Below are 20,580 nucleotides of genomic sequence, written 5' to 3'. Positions count from 1 at the left end.
ACACACACACACACACACACACACTCACTCACTCACTTTAGTTTTTTAGGAATTTTAACAATCATGCTGTTATGTGTAGAATCCTTGTATTTATCTTGCTTAAAGTCTTTTTTAGTTTCTTGGAACTGAGGGGTAGGTTTTTATTTAGGGGGAAAAATCAACTACAGCTACTTTTCTGCCCCCAAATATGTAAACTGCTTGTTTGCTCATTTCAATATTTCTGTCATCTCTAGAACTGTTACTACCTGTCTTTTTTACTTCCACGTTATGCCCTATTCCTTTTTCACATGACTAAGAAATGTAGAATGGTTGTTGTGGGCGTTACCTTACTGAGCATCTCTCTATTGTTGTCTTCCTTTAAAGAACATTTGTTTTAGTAAGCAAGTGGATCATCCTGATCCTTTTTAGCTTCCCCCCCCACCCCCACAATGTTTCTTTCATAGTACATCTATGGAACTCTGACTTCAGGGTGCTATTTCTAACAAGTATTTCTTCTGGTGTCTTAATTGAATATCTGGGGTGCTCACTATAATTTCTCCATTTAGCTACTTAAAACTCCTTCCAGAATCATGGTTCAGCTCACAGATCCCCATAATTCTTTCTTTCCATGCATTTCAGATTTTTCCCTTTCCATGGGCAGTTAGTATTTGGCAAAGAAAGGATTTGGGGTTTCTTCTCTGCAGAGCCCCCATCTTCTTTGCCATCTCTATTCGCTCCCTCCTTGCTCAGTGTAACAACCATGATCTCCTTAGGCCCTACCACCTTGTTCTGCAGTCCATTTGCTACAAGATAGATGAAACTGGAGGCAATTATATTAAGTGAAATAAGCCAGACAGAGAGAGACAAATGCTCCTCAAGTTATGATGGGGTTACATCCCAATAAACCCATCATAATTGAATGTGTGGTAAGTCAAAATTAATTTCATACTACATTAGAGAGTATCAGTTGTTTGCCATTTCCAGCATTGTGAGAAACATGGGTACCATATATCACTAGCCAGAGAAAAGATCAAAATTCAAAATTTGAAGTAAGATTTCTACTAAATGCATATTGTTTGGTATCATTTTAAAGTTGAAATATCTTGTGTAAAACCATCCTAAATCAGGAACTATATGATATCACTTATATGTAAAATATAAAAATGAAAATCTGCTGCTTTCATAGAAACAGAATACAGTGGTGGTTGCCAGAAGGCCTGGAAGGGAAAATGAGAAGATGTAGGACAAATGATTCAAACTTTCAGTGATAGTATGACTAACTTCTGAGACTCTATTATATATCACTAGAGGCCTGGTGCACGAATTCCTACACATTGAAAGGAAATTAATTAGAAGAAATATTTTAGAGGCCAGGGAGGGCAGGAGGTTGGCTCCGGGGCACATCCGGCCTGTCTCACCCAGTCCTAGTCGACCAGACCCCAGCAGCAAGCTAACCTATAAGTTGGAGCATCTGCCCCATGGTGGTCAGTGCATGTCATAGTGACTGGTCGAGCAGTCAACTGAACGGTCAACTGAATTGCCAGACACTTAGCATATTAGGCTTTTATAGATATAGATGGTGATTACAGTTAATAATACTCTATTGTCTACTTGAAATTTGATGATAGTAGCGCTCCAGTGTTCTCACAACAACAGAAAAGTTCACTACGTGAGGTGATGGATGTGTTAATGACCTTGATAATAATTTTGCAGTGTATAGTATTACATTGTTTAATTTAAATACAATTATATTTGTCAATTATTTCTAAAAAATCTAGAAGAAAATTAAGAATAAAATGGTAAAACTATCTGTTGAATATTATCATAGATGTGTTTAGATGTCGTAAAATGGTATTCAGTGAAAAATAAAAATTGGTTTATTAATTTTAAAAAATACCAAGGCTGACATTCAGGCTTTCTAAGAAAGCATTTTCTGTTGTCTATTTTATTCCCCAATGTTTGCATCACACTTTTTTATTGTTGTGAATGTCTCATATGTTTTTGTAATTATTGTTAAAAGCTGGATAATTTTGATAATATGTAGTGGTCATTCTGGATACTGAGCCAGACTCCTTCTGTAGGATTTTTGTTACAGTTTGCTTGTCTGTTTGTTCAGTGAATTGGCTGGACCGGCTCAGTAGAGTTTATTTCCCTCATAATGTGCAGCCTCTGATGTCCGTCCTCCTCAGGCACGGCCGTGGCCACGCTCCCAGTCACCTGGGATGGACGATGGAGTCAGCAGGGCTTTGCCTTTTTTCCCTGACCTCTCCTACATTACCTGCATCTATTTGCATCACCCCAGCTTTGGACCTCTACTAATTGACAGCTAATTTATCTACTATTTTTCATAATTCTCTCGGGTATGAATTATTTCACAGTTTGATCCTATTAATCCCGACTCCCGTTGCAGGGGTAGTTTTTGAGGCAAGGCTTTGAAACTTGTTCCAACCCAGGAAAACTCAACTCCTCTTACCCTGGTCCTCTGTTAAAATTCTAACTGCTCTATGATTGGGCTTGTCACTTTTCTGGAAATATTAATGATTTTCATAGAAAGCAGTAAGTTAAGAAATAACTTCCTAGAAGAATATGATGGAATACTATTTCCTGTATAACATACTTAGATTCAGGATAATCACCATAAGTGTGTGTATATTAGAGTGACAAACTTAAGATTATAGGATTTTATTTCATTGCAAGAATCAATGTAGTTACTTAAATTAGTTAACAAATAACAGCCAAAATTAGCCCTGTGTAACAGTGCAGCCTTACATCTACATTATAAATATCCTTTCCTTTACACTATTTAATTTTTTTACTAAATTCTATGTAGAGCATGATATCAATAAGTATTATTTTATAATTTTAGCCCTTTACTACAGATATATTGCTTGCAACTTCATATAGTATATGTACATGTAGAATATAATATTCACAGTTGCATACAACACTACTTGTAAGTAGGCCAGTCTAAAAGTTAAGAAATTGTGGAAAATAACCATGTTATAATATTCACATATATTTAACAAGTTCTTACTCCTCAAGGCAGTAATAGAGTCAATGAAGCATTAATTTATAAAAAAAAAATCATGGTGTAATTTAGATAAAGCAGGAATGTATGAGAGGTGAGTAAAGCAAATGCATGGCTTAGATATGATTTTTTTTGTTATAACTTGATGATGGGAGAGTTGCATTTGGGATTAAATAGAATAACACACTAGCATGAAGTGTTATAGATGCTGCCTTGTGAAACTATAAAATTATTTTATAATTTTCTTTAGAAACATTTATTTAGCAATCTTAACCAAAATATATTATGCACCACCAACATGCAATTAAATGCATTCTTGTTTTTAAAAATGTGGATGCATAATGGTGTATATAGAGACTATAATAATTTTACTGTAGTAAACAAAAAATATAGTTAAACATTAAAAAATAAAGCATCAGAAATGCTGCCTTATTACCATATTATCACTTTGTTTAACTAAAATGTAATTATAGCTGCTTATCTGGAATAGCAATGGTTGTTGGGAGTAACATTCTGCCTCAGGGTGATCACTACTTCTTTAAGGAATTGGTTGCTCACCTTGTGATTCTGAAAGCTTAGTTGTGAACAGACCCTTAGATAATCATTCCTTAGCAGATGGTTCTAGAAACCAATTTCACAAGAAAAAATTTTGTAGCTAAAGTCAATTTCTAGTGGGGATTATACATAGCTCAGGTAAAATGTTCTTCTAAGTGGATTGGACATTCAAATTTCCCGGAGAAAGAATTCAGTACAATTATTTGGATAAGTCAGAATGCTTTTGTTTTAATCCCTCCACTTTTATGTAACAAATAAAATTGAAAAAAAAAAGTTAGCAAAATGTATTATGTGTATGAATAATTTTATCGTAAAATAGAATGACACCATATTTGAATTCATTGCAACCAAACCAAAGAAAATCTATTTGTAGAAGTTAACACAATAATAATATGAGGATGTCCAATTTCTAGAATTACATATCTGGACTTTTATTAAACTGTTAATTTTGCCAAATAAGCAGTGAGCAATTCACTGAGTACTGCCTTTCTTTTTACATTTATTTATTTATTTATTTATTTATTTATTTATTTATTTATTTATTCATTTATTTATCTATTTATTTATTTAATTTATCTTTTTTGTTGAAAGTATTAGAGATGCCCTCCTTTTTCTCCAATGACCCCACCCCCTGGCTCCCAAACCCTACCCCAGGCCTCCACAGCATTATTGCCTGTGTCCAGGGGCAATGCATATAAGTTCTTTGCTTAATCTCTTTCTGCCACCCTGTTCTGAGATTTGGCAGTTTATTCCATGCTTCTATGTCTCTGGATCTTTTATTCATCAGTTTATTTTGTTAATTAGATTCCACATATGAATGAGATCATGATATTTATCTTTCTCTGATTGGCTTATTTCACTTTTCATAATACCTTCCAGGTCCCTCCATCCTGTCTCAAAGGGTAAGAAATCCTTCTTTTTTACTGCTGCATAGTATTCCATGGTGTAAATGTACCACAGCTTTTATATCCACTCATCTACTGATGGGCACATGGGCTATTTACAGATCTTAGCTATTATAAATTGTGCTGCTGTGAACATAGGGGTGCATCTATTCTTTCTGATTGGTGTTTCAGGTTTCTTAGGATATATTTCTAGAAGTCGTATCACTGGATCAAATGATAGTTCCATATTTAATATTTTGAGGAAATTCCATACTGTTTTCCATGATTGCTGCACCAATTTATATTCCCACGAGCAGTGTAGTAGAGTTTCTTTTTCTTCACATCCTCACTATCACTTGTCATTTGTTGATTTGTTGATGGTAGCCATTCTTGTAGGTGTGAGGTGACACCTCATTTTGGTTTTAATTTGCATCTCTGTGATCATTAGTGACGTTGAACATTTTTTCAGATCTCTCTTAGCCATCTGTATGTCCTCTTAGGAGAAGTGTCTATTTAGTTCTTTTGCCAATTGTCTAATTGGATTGTTTGTCTTCCTTTTGTTAAGTTGTATGAGTTCTTTATATATTTTAGGAATTAACCCCTAATCAGATGTATCATTGGCAAATATGTTCTCCCATATGTTTTTTTGCAGAAGCTTTCATGAAAAAAAAAAAAAATAGAACCTGATCACCAAATTATACCATACACAAGATTAAACTAAAAATGGATAGACTTAAATGTAAGTCATGAAACCATAACAACAATAGAAGAAACAATAGGCAGCAAAATCTCAGACATCTCTCCTAGCAATATGTTTGTCGATACATCTAAAAAATAAATAGGACTACATTAAAAAAAAAAAACTTTTGCACAGCAAAAGAAACCATAAGCAGAATGAAAAAGGAGCCCACTGTATATGAGAACATATTTGCCAATGTTTCTTGGTACCTTTAAATTGAAGAACTGTTTAGATGTATTTTATTTGGTAGAAGAAATGCACTCACTCAAATGTCCTTAAGTATGAGAACAAGAATTATTCCAAGGATGTGCATGCCTATGCAATTAGCAATATATGTGCAACTGACCCAAGCAAATGATCAATTATAGAGAGAGTCCAACATCTTCCCCATAATGCTCTACCTTTAATTTGACTGTTCTCCCAACTGATTCTTTCTATTCAGCTACTATTCCAATTTTAAAATTTATTGTTTCTCAACTCCAAATACCCACTTCTATCTCTGTTTTGTGATACTCAGGCTTAAACTCTATAAACCACATTTCCTTTTTGCCAGATAATTCTAACAAGGTTCTGTTAGCAGAATACCTTAGTAAAAGATAGCAAGGCTGGATGAGTAAGAAGAGATTTGTTACTGATGATTATAAAGTCTGCGTTGCAGATTTTCCAAATTCATTGAAGTACTTACAGAAACAAAATGACATGGTCACATCTTTAATATTTCAGGTCAAGTAACAATCAAGAAATATATAGCCCTGCCATGGCCAGGTATCTCAGTTGGTCGGAGCATTGTCCTGTACACCAAAAGGTTGCAGGTTTGATCCCAGGTCAAGAGCATATAGAGGGCAACTGATCAAAGTTTCCATTACATTGATGTCTCTCTCTCTCTCTCTCTCTCTCTCTCTCTCTCTTTCTCTCTCTCTCTCTAAAAAGAAATAAAAACATATCCTTGGGTGAGCATTAATATCTGCATATTAATGTTAATATCCTATATAATAAAAGAGAAATATGTAAATTGACTGTACCTCCACAACACCCACCAGCCAATGCAGGCGTGAGTATGCAAATTAATCTGACAAAGATGGCAGGCTAATTTGCATACATAAGCACCGGGTGGAGAGCAGAGCAGGAGAGCCGGTGGCTTGGGGGGCACATGGCTCCCTTGGTTGCTCCCCCCAAGCCACTGGATTGAGAACAGAGAGGGAGAGTTGGCGGCTTGAGGACTTGGCAGAGTGGGAGGCCATTGGACGAAGCCAGAGCAGGAATGGAAAACCAAGAGTGCGGGGAGCACCAGGAATTCTGTGAATAGTAGTTCTGGTGGCAGCCCCAGGACTGGAAGCAGAAGCCCAGAGTGCAGGGAGCACCAGGAATGATGGGAATCATAGTTCTGGTGGCAGATGGATCTCCTAGACCTGTGGTCGGCAAACTGAGGCTCTTTGGCCCCTTGAGTGTGGCTCTTCCACAAAATACCATGGCCTGGGCGAGTCTATTTTGAAGAAGTGGCGTTAGAAGAAGTTTAAGTTTAAAAAATTTGGCTCTCAAAAGAAATTTCAATCGTTGTACTGTTGATATTTGGCTCTGTTGACTAATGAGTTTGCTGACCACTGTCCTAGACACTAGAGCAAAGTGAGCCTAGAGCAAGTTACTGTTGTGGTGGGGAATGGAGGGAAAGCAAAGGTGAGAGACATAAGTAAAATCAGAGTGTCTAGGAAAAATTAAAGGGAAGATATCCTAAAACTTCCAGGAAATCTCCACCAATGAAGCAAAGAAAAAAAATGCCTCTATTATTCTGTGAACAACAAACCAAACTAGATTGGGGTCTCAGACAATTCACTCAGATGATTGCAAAGACAGACAGAAACTCCCGGATTGGAGAGGGCTCCCCTGAGGGCTCCCTGATTGGAGAGGGTGCAGGTCGGGCTGAGGGACCCATCCCCCGTGCACAAAGATTCGTGCACTGGTCCCCTAGTAATATTATAAATGTATAGCTTTTCCCTGGCCAGATAGCTCAGTTGTTTAGAACCTTATCCCAATAGGCAAAGTTTTGTAGGTTCAATCCCTGGTCAAGGCACATACAAGAATCAACCAATGAATTCATGGATGGGTGGAACAATGAATGAATGTTTTTCTCTCAAAAAAATAAAATAAAATCAGTACGGCCAGTGTGCTCAGTGGTTGAGCATAGACCTATTAACCAGGAGGTCATGATTCAATTCCCAGTCAGGGCACATGCCTGGGTTGCAGGTGGGCTTGAACCCCAGGAAGTGGTGTGCAGGAGGCAGCTGATCAAGGATTCTCTCTCATCATTGATGTTTCTATCTCCCTTTCCCTTCCTCTCTGAAATAATTTTAAAAATATATTTAAAAATAAATTAAAATAAGAAATAAATGGCCAATATGGCTAAAATTAAACACAAAGTTTCATTTGGTTGCAGAATTAAAATATGAGGCATAGTCAGAATTGCAGCTATCTCACATGAATGTTATGACAAAGTGAAAAATTGAGCATCTAAAACTTGTGTCACTTTGAGCTTCTAGAAGTGGGTTCTCTGCACTAGCCTCATAAATCTTTTCTTGCTTGAATATCTTATAACAATATTTGTAGTAGTTTTCTTGCAAAGAGATGCTACTTTCGTTTAAGAATAATCCCCATAACATTTTTTTGTCACTAGGCCCATAAGCAGGGACATATTGCAACATGCTCCAAAGAGGCAAGTACAAAAAAGCCCGAGGAGAAAGTAGTTATTGTGTCAAAATAATTTCAAGATTTTGCTAATTTATATCAGAAGAAATGTGAATTATCTGTGAGAATATATTCAAGAATGTTAGAAGAAGGAGGATGAAATAAACACTGAATCAGGTTGAATTTGTTGCTATGAACGTGCTTACCAGAGATTCTGGGTTAATATGTCAACTTGTGCACCTGGAAGTGCGGTGATAGTTTGCTTGGTTGGTTGACTAAAGCTTGGACTCAGCCATGATCTGCATTTAATGAAGTGGAGATGCTAAAAATTGCCTGAAGTCATTAATGAAAATAAATCTGTATAAATAGAGTGTAAGAAATATTGTCAGGGAATTTTTATACATGATATACATACCTACTCTCCCAATGGATAACCTCAGAGGCTCCAGAGAACTCTCCATTGATTAAGATATCAAGAAATATATTGATGAGTAGAGCATCACCAATGCTCTATGTTAGCTGTCCTTTGTAGAACAAGTATGATGATAGAGATGATGCAATAGACATGAGCACTCCATTTTTAGTGGGAATAACTGGGTACCTGAAATACAGAGGCAAGGTGACAGTGCTTAACCTTTTTTACTGACAAGGACAGTAGGGATGATAAATTGATAATTAGGAAAGTTTTGGTTCTCAGGGATATTTATTGGTGGTTAATTGATCATAGTATCACTATCAATAAATATATAGTCTGGTTACTAAAATTTAATTTAGATAACAGGAAAAAAAACAAAAACTCTAGATCTGGTGGTTCTAAACCTAAATTGATGTACCACGATAATAAATCATTGTTTTTCATCTAGTTTCCAGGGCTAAGCCTAAAAAAAAATATTTAAGGAGATTCTAGATTTCCCTGGAGAAAAGGCCCTACAGCAATGCCACAAGTATGCAATCTAGGATTATGGATCTTTCAAATACCTCCCAAAGATAATTGAATTTGCTAGAGTATTTTCACACTGTGAAAAAGTAGCTATTCAGAACTTTTGGAAGTTGTCAGACATTTCCTCTGAATTAATAGCTAGTCCTGAAAATATACAATGTAATAATTGTTCTTGACCCACCAGCCAACAGATTTTATTTGATTCAGTGCTAAATGGGATTTTTGCTTTACTTTACATCACACTGAGCCCAGCATGTTTGAGGTCTCATCCTACCTATGGTTATCTCTTCAGTTCCTGGATGTACAATGGAAATAGTTGTAATTGGCAACTGGTAGAATCCCAAGATTTGACATCTGACCAATGATGTGGAGCCATTATAGTAAGACAGGTGAAGTGGAAGCCTCTAGAACCTTTTCTTCTTTTCCAAAATAATAGATGGGAAGCAGTGCCACATTCTTAGGGCATTGTGGATATTAGGGTGAACATCAAAATCTTGAAAGATGTGTGATGATTAATAGCACCATTTAACTTGCCTCCTGTAGCTGTGCAGAAAGTGGGTGAATCTTGGAGAACATGAATTTTTGTGTCTGAATCAGGTATAGATGCCAGTATCACCTGCTGTTCCAAGCATAGTACCTTTTATGGAGCAAACTGATAGCTCTCTAGGTATTTGTTATGCAGCTATTGACCTGGATAATGCAGTTTTCTACATATCAATTTGAAAAGGCTACGAAGACTGTTGCTTTTTACCTAGCAGACCAAGATTACATTTTTTTGAAATCTCCCCTCAGGACTATATCAACTCTCTGGTCTCTGTGATAATGTATTCTACAGAGATCTTAATAGTTTTTATATTCTGTACAACATCACATTGTTCCACTGACATAATGGCTTATTTGACATTCGGAACAGAGGGTAGCAGGTATTTTAGATTTTTAGCACAGTTTATGTGAATCAGAGGGTATTACATAAACTCCAAGAATATTTAGGGGCCTGCTAACTCAGGGACATTTCTAAGAGTACAAAGGTCTGAAACATCTTACCTTATAATAGAGAAACATGCAAATTGACCGCACCTCCGCTATGCCCACGATTGGGCCGGCAGGAGGCTGGGGGCGGGACTCCAGGTGGCATATCCGCTGAGAAGATCAAGATGGCGGTGCCCAGTGGCCGGGCCCATGCCGCCGCTCCCCGGGGTGCCTGGGGCTATCGGCACCCCGGGGGGCGTGGCCGGGCCCATCGGCACCCCGGGGGGCATGGCCGGACCCATGCCGCCGCTCCCGGGGGTGCCTGGGGCCATCGGCACCCCGGAGGGGCGTGGCTGGGCCCATCGGCACCCCAGGGGGCGTGGCCGGGCCCATGCCGCTGCTCCCCGGGGTGCCTGGGGCGATCGGCACCCGGGGGCGTGGCTGGGCCCATGCCGCTGCTCCCGGGGGTCCCGGAGGCGATCGGCCACCTGGGGGGGCGTGGCCCGGCCCCTCCTGCCGCTCCCGGGGGTCCCAGGGGCCGAGGCTTTCCGGGCCTTGGGCACCAGTGGGCAGCCTGCATGGATCGCAGGAAACCACTGGGGGTCGGCTCCTGCGATCCTTAGCAAGGATGTTGGGTGCCGCAGAGCCCAAGGCCACCGCCCGGGGCCAAGCCCCGACCCTGAAAAAGGCAGAAGGCGGTGGCCACAGCCAAGGCCTGGGTCCCTGGTGCCGGCAGAAAACTGGTGCAGGCAGCCAGGTGAATGAAGGTCTATTGCACGAATCTTCGTGCAAACGGGCTACTAGTCTTAAAAATAAAAGCCCAGGATTGTAATGACTGCTCAGGACCAAACGCTGACCATCCAGAAGTCAGCGCTGGGTTGCCCACCTATAGCCTGGCGACCCAGCACTGACTGCCCAGGTGGCTGAGACCCAGAAAGTGAGTCAGGGTCTGATCTGCAGCCTCAGTGGAAGCTGTTGGTCAGTGTACTTACCTCTCCCTTTCTCTCCCTCTTTCTTTCTGATCTTCACCAGCAGCCAGGCTTTTCTTTCTCTCCTTGCCTCCATGGGGGCTGCTGTTAAGCCCCGCCTCTTTGATCAGGCCCAGAGATAGCCTGGAGATGCTGACTGGCATAGGAACTGACCAATCAGAACCAAAGTTGGGTGCTGTGGGGAACCAATGGCTGCCTAGGAGGCAGAGCTTCAGAAGCTGACTGGCATAGAACTGACCAATCAGAACCAAAGGTTGGTGCTGTGGGGAACCAATGGCTTTCTAGGAAGAGGAACTTTTGATGCTGACTGGCATAGGAACTGACCAATCAGAACCAAATCTGGGTGCAGTGGGGAGCCAATGGCTGCCTAGGAGGTAGAGCTTTTGATGCTAGCATAGGAACCGACCAATCAGAACCAAATTGGATAGCAGAGGAGGCAGTTGGGGGTGACATCAGGCCTGCAGGGGAGGGCCGTTCGGGGCGAGATCATGCCAGCAGGGGAGGGCAGTTGGGGGCAACCAGGCCAGCAGGGGAGGGCAATTAGGTGCAATCAGGCTGGCAGGGGAGGGCAGTTAGGAGTGATCAGGCTGGCAGGCAGAGGCAGTTAGCGGCAATCAGGCAGGCAGGCCGATGAGCAGTTAGGAACTAGTGGTCCCAGATTGTGAGAGGGATGTCTGACACCCCCCGCTCCATGCACAAATTTTGTGCACCAGGCCTCTAGTGTCATAATATTCCCCTCACATTGAAAGACAAGTTGAAGAAAGAGAATTGTCAGAAAGAAATCCAGTGCTTGTTGGGTCTTTTGGATTGGGGAGTATCATATACCTACTTAAGTATGTTAGTTTAAATAATTTACCAAGTCACCTGTAAGTCTGCCAGTGTTTAGTGAGAATTAGAGCAAGAAATGGCTTAGCAGAAATTCTAGGCTGAAGTCCCAGTTAATATTTCATTTCACTTTATGAACAAAAGATCTACTATTTTTAAAAGTGTCTGGGACAAATCAGGAGTCTGTATGAATCATCTAGCAAGGACTAATGAGAGAATTATAGAGAAGCCCCTGTGGGGTTTTGGGAAATGCTTGCTCTCCTCTGCAAATAGCTATTCACTCCTTTGAGACATAGCTCATTGCTTGCTACTGCTGAGCCCTGGAATATACTGAACTATGGGACAAATGCCCATGTGACCTGTGCTTTTCATTATGAAATGATGTTACCTATCTGACCAATTCATAAGTTTGAGCATATGAAACAACAATCAGCAAGAGGAAATATAATAACTCAAGCTTGAAGAAGTAGTCTGGAAAGTACATGTAAATTGAATGAGTATGTGGCTCAAACATTTTTGATCCTAATTGTTGCTATATTTCCTTTTTTCCTCAATCTATTCCTGTGGGTCTTTAGGTAGTTCCCTATGACCATTTGGCTAGGGAGCAAAATATCTAGTCCTGGTTATCCACCAACCATGATAGCTTCACTCAGAGGTGACCTTAGAGGAAAATTTGAAGGAAAACATTCTAGTGCTCAGAGCTTCAAGTGCTATAGTTAGTTGTTCACTTTATCTAGGCCAAGTGATGGTCAAAAGAACAAATCTACACGAATTCATGAGAAGTTACTAATGGTTTTCCTGGACAGTTAGGGACTTGTAAAGAACAGGATTGGAAAATCGGTGACATAGGGTCTGTGTAAGAGGTGTGTGGATTAAGCTCTCAGTGAGTTCAGAATTTGAAAAGAATTGTGTCCTATTTGAATGCTTTGCAAAGGCCATCTGATTCAGAAGAGGTTCTTAGGTTGACACAATGACACATTTAATGGGTTTCTGTCAGTCTCTTGATCCAGCCACCATTTTTTTCCTCAGTGTGTCCATGGTAACCATAACAGCAGGGGCGGAGCCTATCCCTAGGGCTTATCTACATGGATGTTTGAACCAATGCTAAACTGACTAGCTACTGCTAAGTGCATTACCTGCCAACAGCCGTGACCAATAGTGAGCCGTGGCATGGAGCCACTTCCTGGGGTGACTAAACAACATAGTACTATGCCACTTAATCAAAGAGGGTACAAAACTTTTTCATAATTGAAACAGACATGCATTCTGAATATGGATTTGCCTTCCTACCCTTAATGCTTCTGCCAAAACCACCACCTATGGATTTATGGTATGGCTTATTCATAAACATGACATTTTGTACAACATTGATTCTAGTTAAAAACCTGCTTCATGAAAAAAAGATAATCATAAGAGCAGCAAAGAGCTCCTATTCATGGAATTTATTGGTCTTATCATCAGCTGCCCTAATCCATTGATGGAAAGGCCTACTGAAGACTCAGAGTGCTAGTTTAGAGAAAAAAAAATCTCAGACATTTGAAAGGATGGGGTTCCATCTTTTGGAACATTGCATGTGTTTTAATCATCGACCAAAATGTTCACTGTTTCCTATATATCTAGAATACATAGACCTGGGAATCAGAGTGGAAGTAGGAGTGGGTCCTGTCACTACTAAAACAGTTTTGATCACAGGGTTTTCTTTTCCATCCCCTCAACTGTGATGTCTGCTGATTTGGAGGTTCTGTCTCCAAGGGAGAGAAATTTCCTACAGCCTTGGTTCTATTGAATTGCAACTGAGACTGTCACCTGGCCCTTTTCTGCCCTTCATGCCCCTGACCCAACAGATAAATAAAGTGGTTCCTCTATTTCTCAGTGGGGTGGCTGATACAGATTACCAAGGAGAAAGTTGTTGCTGCTATAATATGGATTCAGGGAAGATAATCCTTGGAATCCAGATAATTCTTTGCGAACTCTCACAGTATTTTCATGTCTGGTAACTAATATAAGGTAACAAAAAGTACAACAATAAAAGAAATATAAGGACCATTAAGATTTTAGACCCTTCAAGATTAAAATTTAGAGGCTACCACACTAAAAAAAGTCATGACTTTGTCAGCTGAAGGCACACACACACACACACACACAAAAACAAAACAAAACAAAACAAAACAAAACAAAACAAAAAAAACATAGAAGGAATTCTTCTGGTCTAAAGCTTCTGGATTTAGGACAAAAGAAAAATAGAATATATCATGTAAGATTGAAGTTATGAATATAAACTATACCCTCAAGATACAGAAATAAGGAATTCATATATATGAATTGTATGTTGTATGTATATGTGTGTGTGTGTGTAATTTTATTTTTCTATCTGTTTCCCTCATTATTTTTTATAAGGTTAAATTTGTAATTCTGCAACAGAATTTACCTCTCATGTAATAAGATTTATAATTCAGAGAACAAAATATGCAGATGTGACCGTGACTGAATTAGAGGATAAATTAACATAGATCAGAGATAAATAATGTGACAGTTTCCCAGACTCAGATACAATAACTGTTGGAATTTACACCTTTTTATTTCAGTACAGTGAAAGAATCTCTTCACTTGAATGAAAGACAGTTGTATCATACTAAGTGGAAGCCTAATTTTGTTATTATGGAAGTTAAAATATGTATAGAAGAGCTTGTATGAAAACTGAGTAGCCAAAGGAGCAGAGAGTTATTAACTTTTTATTTCTCAGATTCAAACCCTTCCCTCTCTCTGTAATTTGTTCTCTGATGCTGGAGCAGGATTCTAAGCCACGTATTGGTTTTGCTGGCTGCCTGCTCCTTTTGGTTGTTTTCTAGCTACTTGTTTCTGTGAGCCTTACGCTAGCAATGCTAACCCAAGGGACAGCAGTTCCTTCCTAAGGAGATACTGAATCAAGTTTATAGTTGTTGGTTTGTTGTTGTTTATCTATGTGTGCAGGCCTAGCTTTATCATGCCTTTTTCTGAGACATTAATTCCAGAAGCCAGTGCCTGCTTCTTAAAGATCTGGCCCGGGTACCAGACAATTAAGCCCCTCCTCTACGGTCAGAAACTTCGGCACCATTGGCCAATACCTCCTCCAAAGCCAGCGTGTCTGCTCTGTGGAGCTCTTTGACTAAGCTTCTAAATCTTAATCATTCAAACCTGTTTCTTTTATTCCACAGTCTTAGGGGTGGTAGGTGTTTCACTTTAAAAATGACAAAATTAATGTTTCTTCTTGTCTTTTAAGTAATATATGTAACAATTCTCTATAATACTTTCTCTCTTCTCAAAGATCAGATATGTCTTTGGCTGGACCTTGACTGAAATAGACACCCATTGATAGATTATTTCCATTTGTCCAGTTGAAGGTTTGATAGAAGGAATATGTTTGGTTTGCAATATTTATTTATTTATTTATTTTTTTATTGCCAGCATCTCACATTTTGAGTGATCTTGAATAAGGGGCTCACTCCTGAACAAGTCACATATAAATGAGGGTAATACAGTATAATTCATGACCACCTTAGGCTGTATTTTTAATGAGGCCTATACAGATGAAGCATCTCTTAAGAGGCTAGGAGCCCATCAGGAACTGTGACTCTCAAGTCTAGAATAAGCTATTACCTCCTTACTCATAGGGGAATTGGGGGTATTAAATGAGAAAAATGTATGCAAAAATGCCTTATACAATATATTCCATGTGTTTGGTGTATTATGTTTTAATTATTTATCTTTCAGTTTACCTTTCACATATAGGGATATATATATTCACATATGTTTCTTCCTTAAACTTAGAAAAATGAATTTGGGTTGCCAGAATAGAAGAAATATGAAAGGATCTTCAAATCATCCGTGTTCTGCTGTCCGTTATCTCTTGGATTCTTGGGTGGTTATGTGTACTGTGTCATACTATTCTAGGTGTTGGTTATACTCTTTCTGGAAAATTGGATACTTGCAAAACTCCTAGCTAAATTCCAAATAAGTTATTTGTTTATCCTAATATATAAAAATGCAGGGTCCATAACGACCGAACAGACGACTAATCCATCCCCCGGCCCTCAGGCTCCATTGATCAGGGATGGCTAATGGGGGAAACGGGTCCCTCAGGCTCCAGTGAATCCACGGCAGCAGCAACTGGGGAGCGGGCAGAAGGCAGACCCCTTGGTCCCTCTCCCGGCCTGCAGGCTCCCATTGATCAGGGGATGGGTAACAGGGAACCAAAGTGAGTGGCGCAGGGACTGGAGAGCAGCTGGAAGGCAGCCTCTTGGTCCCTCCTCCGGCCCTCAGACTCCAATCAATCGGTGGTGGAGGCGGGAGGAACTAGGGATTGGCTTCTTTAGTAGTCCTGCAGGTACATTCTCCAAAGGATAGGACAGGCACCAATGGACCAGTACTGCCAGCACAATCCCCACAGCGCTGCCGGCCTCCTGGAACTTGGCCTTGGGCACTGTGGCCACTTCCCCTCCCTAGACACTCCACAAGGAAGAAAGGATGCTGCCAGTAGCTCCAGGGGTGACCAGCGGTGACTGACTGCTCTCCCCGTGCTTCCTCCAGGTCACTTGAGCTGGCCCCTGCCCGCCCCGCTCCAGATGAAGTGTTTTCACTGCACACGGAAGGAATGTAGTAGAAAAACAAAAACCAATGACCGAGAGAATGCCACAGTCAACGTCCAGAGTCCAGCTCAGGAGAATGGAGAGAAGGGAGAATTCCATAAGCTGGCCGATGCCAAGACATTTCTGAGTGACTGCCTGGCGTGTGACAGTTGTGTGACTGCAGAGGAGGGAGTCCAAGTTTCTCAACAGAACACCAAGGACTTCTTCTGTGTTCTGAACCTTAATAAGAAATGTGATACCTCACAGCACAAGGTGCTGGCACTGTCCATGTGTCCTCAGTCTCTGCCTTATTTTGCTGCTAAATTCAGCCTCAGTGTCACTGATGCACCCAGAAGGCTCTGCGGATTTCTCAAAAGCCTTGGGGCGCACTGTCTTTGACATGAAGATAGCTGCGGACTTCAGCATCCTGGAGAGTCAGGAGGAATTTGGGCATCGGTACTGCCAGCACCGTGAGGAAGAGCCCCGGCTACCCATGCTGACCTCCGCCTGCCCCAGCTGGGACCGATATGCAGAGCGTGTGCTCGGTCACCCCATCACCCCCACCTCTGCAAGGCCAAGTCTCCCCAGCAGATCATGGGCTCTCTGGTGAAGGATTACTTCACCAGACAGCAGAACCTGTCCCCAGACAAGATTTTCCACGTCACTGTGGCCCGTGTTATGACAAGAAACTGGAGGCCCTTCGAGAGGATGTTCCCACAGCTTTACATAGTTCCCAGGTGCTGACTGCGTGTTAACCTCAGGTGAAATTGTCCAGATAATGGAGCAAAGTGACCTCGCCTCGAATGCCACTGCCGTGGACACTCTGTTTGGAGACATGAAGGAGGAGGAGGTGAGGCTCCACGAGGGTGGCAGCTCCGTCGGGTCCCTGGTGCACATCTTCAGGCACATGGCCAAGGAGCTGTTCAATGAGGACATGGGGGTGCTCATCTACCGCACCCTGAGGAACAAAGACTTCCAGGAGGTCACCCTTAAAAGGGACGGAGAGGTTCTGCTACGCTTTGAGGCTGCTTATGGCTTTCGGAACATCCAGAAGTGGTCCTGAAGCTGAAGACGGCCAAGTTCCCCTGCCACTTCGTGGAGGTCCTGGCCTGTGCTGGGCATGCCTAAGCGGCAGGGGCCAGGCCCAGGCGGAGGACGGGCATGCAGACAGGGCACTGCTGTGGCAGATGGAAGGCATCTATGCTATCATCCCAGTGTGGCCCCCGGAGACCAGCGCCCATGTGCAGGAGCTGTACCAGGAGTGGCTGGGGGGGTGGGGATCGCGACTCCCCCCAGGCCCAGGCAGCCCTGCACACCGCCGAGCAGGGCCCAGGACAGCCTGCCAGGACATCATGTGGTAAAGGTCCAGCAGATGCCCGGCCTGCAGGCCGCCTGAAGAGGGGTGTCAGAGGCATGAAGGAAAGGCTTAGCATCTCTGTCATCGCTTTGGTTTTCAGGATTCCCTGCTCCCCATCTGTCAGCTCCCTTCCTCTGAGGGGTGCTGTTGTCATCACATGGGTGCAACTGGAATATTGTATCTCGAGAGGAATGCCCCAATGTACGTATCCTTTCATCCGATGATAAAAAAAATCCCAAAGAATAAGAATGGAGACAGACTACTGTCCTTCAGGCTTAAAAAAGTCCCAGAAGTGCCCTGCGAAGAGGTGAGACTTGGTTCTACCCACATGCCTCATAGAAATTGGATGAGGAAATGTCATCCAAAAAAGTCAGCTTGGCCCTGACTTTACCCACTTATGTTACTCTTGAAGGTGTCTTTGCCACAATGTGAATAAACTGCCACCTTTTGGAATAGGGGCTGATACAAAAGTCTGCATTTCCAACTTTTCTTGAAACAGATCTATGTTCTGCAGCTGTGGCCACCGTCCTGAGACCAGGTCCTATCGACCAGGTCTTGTTGCTGGGAATCAGGGGGCACTGGAGTGGAGTCCCCTCTCCCTCGCCATGCCCTTTTACATTCAGGGATTGAGCTGAACTTACTTTGGGGGAGGCCTGGCAAGGGTGACAGGTGTCACCGATGGAAGGATAGAGAATGGAGAGGCGGACACCCTGCTCAGTCCCTCCCTGGGTGGGGTCAGGCAGATGAAGGCTGGCCAGCCCACCCCACAATTGGATGAGATAGTGTCCTCTTGTCCACCTCTCACCCTGTGGCCTGGCCACTCCCCTCAGCTCCGGGCAGCCCTCTGCGTTCCACAACAGCACGCTCTGCCCTCACATGCTGCTCACCCTAAGTGAGAAGGAAGAGAGCAGTTGGCCCACAGACAAGTACACAGAAAGATAGGGCTCACAGCTGGCAAGCACAGTGGCAGTGGCGGGATCCTCTCCTGGCTCCATGGCAGCACTAAGGAGCAGTGAGCTAAGTGGTAAGGAGCAGTGAGTAGCTGGGTGGTAAGGAGCGAGGGGTCCTGGACTGCGAGAGAGATTTCCAACTGTTGGCTTAGGAACAGGCCTAAGCCGGCAGGCGGACATCCCCTGAGGGGTCCTGGACTGTGAGAGGGTGCAGGCCGGGCTGAGGGACCCGCCCCCCACAGTGAATAAATTTCATGCACCGGGCCTCTAGTCTGTCATATTTACAAACAGTTTAATCCTGAAGCTCCTTACTTCCAACTATGAAACGGTTATGATCTCTTAATAATATTGTGACTGTGCTATGAAATTTTCAATTTTTAATACTGGGGTCCATTAACATCTATTTTTAGTTCTATCAAATGCACTGGAATTCACTTTTGCAATTTAGATTAAAAAATCTTGCTAAAACTCTGTGCACACTGTTTCAGGGAATGAGCAATCTTAACACATTTTAGAAGCAGCTCAATTTTGTCCCAAAGTCATTCTCCTGAATAGACTGCGTGCGGTTCATTTAAGATATATTGATTTCACTGATTCTACTGCAGTGAAAATATGAGGAAATGGGATATCTAGGTTTAATTTTTCTTTCAGTGAAGTCTTTAATAATTTCTGGAGGTTCTTCTATATTGAATTTCAATCTTGGCTTTGCTTGTTAGATTTATATAGTGCTTTTCCTCCTAAGATCACAGAGCTCTGTGCAAAGACTTTGGAAACAGTAACATTTAATATAAAGAAGTGAAAAGACACACATGAAAAAAAATGAGAGGGTGCTGTGTAGATCAAAGGTTTGGAATAAAAACAATAAGAACACTAGTTAACAGCAAATTTGCAAATTCTCAGTCAAGGGTGTTTGGACCAATTCCTAAAAAATAGCACAAGTAATCTATGGGTCTTCAAAAAAGGAGAAAAAGGGATAAAGACTGTCAAATTGATCTTGCCTTGTCCACTATCTGATTTTTCATTTTGTACCATTATGAAAACTGGATATGGAACAGCTTAACTGGAAAGCATTTCTACAATTGTTTCTCTACGGTTTCAAACTGCTAAACAGGAGAGAGAATTCAGTAGTTTGAGCCCTTTTTATTTATGCTCTTATCACTTTCTCTCTCTCTTTTTTTTTCAATGCTCTTTCATCCCAAGAAAATCCATTTAAATGTCAAGGACAGATGGGAAGGCAATAGGGCAGTGAGACCAGTTGATGTAATTACTTTTTAGTAATTATGTTTAAGAAATATAAATTGGGAGCTTGTACCAAAGATTTTAAAATAATTAAACCCATGCAAGGGCTGTACAGAAGAAATATGACTTTCATTTAGTAGAATGTATACAAAAAATCCTTACTTTCTAACAAACTCAATGCAAGTTATTGATAAAAGATAATTACCAAATGTGTGAATTTAATATGTATCATACCATCAATGAAAAAAATTCTTCATTTTTTGTAATCAGTCTTTTAATTAATTTTCAAGATACTTATGCAGATGTCAGAGTAGAATGCTAATAATTATTAAATGTCACTAAATAATAGTCACTATTCTAGACCCTGGATAAAATTTATCTTATTTACTCTTCACTAAAACCCTATAGACTTGGTATTTTCACTTCTGAAAAAAATGTAGTATAAGTACTTTTTTCCCATTTCTCTCACTAAATATATATTAAAAACAACCCATCATAATAGATATAAAACAAACTTAAGCCCGAGATGTGGAAAGATGCGGACAGTGCGGACAGACCAGCAAGAAATCTTCAGACCCAAGGAATGACGTGGTGAGATCACTAGAGTTTTGGTTTTTTTCCTCCATTTCCCTCCAACTTGGTGCTGAAAAAGCTAGGAACCCAGAAATGTCAACAGTCATGAACAAAACAAACAAAAGCTTGCTCCCTTTTTTTTTTTAATATATATATTTCTTTATTGATTTCAGAGAGGAAGGGAGAAGGAGAGAGAGATAGAAACATCAATGATGAGAGAGAATCATTGATCGGCTGCCTCCCACACACCCACTAGTGGGGATCAAGCCC

General features: G+C 41.3%; 1 pseudogene across 1 annotated transcript; it reads left to right on the top strand.

Annotated features, from left to right (window-relative positions):
- Nucleotides 1-16,188: 16,188 nt before the first annotated feature.
- On the top strand, nt 16,189-17,552 carry LOC307096759 (nuclear prelamin A recognition factor-like; annotated as a pseudogene). The gene has a single exon. The product of its transcript is annotated as a nuclear prelamin A recognition factor-like (transcript).
- Nucleotides 17,553-20,580: the final 3,028 nt, after the last annotated feature.

This window comes from Cnephaeus nilssonii (genome assembly GCF_951640355.1).
Source record: "Cnephaeus nilssonii genome assembly, chromosome: 3".
Lineage (NCBI taxonomy): Eukaryota > Metazoa > Chordata > Mammalia > Chiroptera > Vespertilionidae > Cnephaeus > Cnephaeus nilssonii.
This window is presented reverse-complemented; position numbering and strand designations above follow the sequence as displayed.